This window comes from Heptranchias perlo, chromosome 22 (genome assembly GCF_035084215.1).
Source record: "Heptranchias perlo isolate sHepPer1 chromosome 22, sHepPer1.hap1, whole genome shotgun sequence".
Taxonomy (NCBI): Eukaryota; Metazoa; Chordata; class Chondrichthyes; order Hexanchiformes; family Hexanchidae; genus Heptranchias; species Heptranchias perlo.
The window spans coordinates 48619553-48621055 of NC_090346.1; positions in this window are offsets into that span (position 1 = coordinate 48619553).

Genomic DNA, 1503 nt, shown 5'->3' on the forward strand with positions numbered 1-1503 from the left:
TTCACCCGTTCCTTGGCCACAATCTTTTTGTTTTGCAAAAAAAAAAAGTGCATTTTTGCAAAATAAAACCGTCTGTCGTTTTAAACTGAACGGCAAAAAAAAAAAACCCCGATAAAGGGGTTTCGGTGTCCGCATTGTTTCGGCTGCACTCTGTCCCGGGACATAATATCCGCTAATCCGAACCGTTACACACAATAAAATCTTTGCTTTCTGCATTTTTCACAATGCACCATTCCCACGAGGGATATTTGCAATTTAGAGATTGCATTATTCATTTGTACAAAACGCGGAACGACCTTAAAGGGGAATAACAATATAATATCGACCTTTGATTTACAAACGGCGTCAAGACTGTAAATTCTTTTTACAGGCTCGGTGGAAATTCTTTTCCCATTCAATGTTCGCTTCACTCTCTCTTCTCAAATGCAGACGATTTTTCCGGTTGAGCAGCATAATGAATTCATGGTCACAATTATATCCCTCTGAAAAAAGCAGGAAGTATTCGGAGGCGGCCGCTTGCAGCGAGAGAGTCACCCAGGGGTCAGTGAGCGATTCGAGAGGGATTCAGTCATTTAATGAGGAGACTCTGTTTATACCAAACTAGAGATGGAACAATCAGCGCCTGCCGAATATATCAGAGGCTCCCTACATGAACACAGAGCGTGAATGCAGCCTGGGACGAAAGGAAGAAACTTATATTTAGTACTTCTGAAGTGTAGTCACTGTTGTAATGGAGGAAATAAAGCCGCCAATTTACGCACAGCAAGATCCCACAAATGTGACAATGATCAGATAATCTGTTTTTAGTGATATTGGTTGAGGGATAAATACTGGCCAGGACGCCGGGGAGAACTCCCCCTGCTCATCCTTGAAATAGTGGCCGTGGGATCTTTTACGTCCACCTGAGAGGGCAGACAGGTCCTCGGTTTAACATCTCATCTGAAAGACGGCACCTCCGACAGTGCAGCCCTCCCTCAGTACTGCACTGAAGTGTCAGCCTGGATCATGGGCTGCATATCTGTCACACTGCAAGTCTCGGCCAGAATGGAGATGATTGGGTAATTCCCCCGTCAATCACGCCCGGAGGCTGCACTGCTGTAAGTGACTGGGATTGATTCTACAAAGATAATGTAACTATCCTCCACTCACAGGATTTTGATGGAGCAATCACCCTGCTTTTATCGGGAGAAGTTGCTGCAGTTTCGGTCATGAGTTCTGTTTGCTGTTATTCATAGAGACTCTTTTTAAATAGACTCTGTAAATGGACGTTGTTTGCTGTTTACTGTAAGTCGCCAGTAAGTGCGGCCCTGTCTCCAACTCACTGGTGTTAACAGATACCCTGTAGATTTTGTACTCAGGCCTCTGGAGTGGGAATTGAACCCACGACCTTCTGACTCAGAGGTGAGAGTGCTGCCCACTGAGGCCTTCCTCGACCAGTGGACACCGCAGGGACTGGAGGGTATATTGGACACAGGTGGCAGTATTATTATTTAATTTGATAAG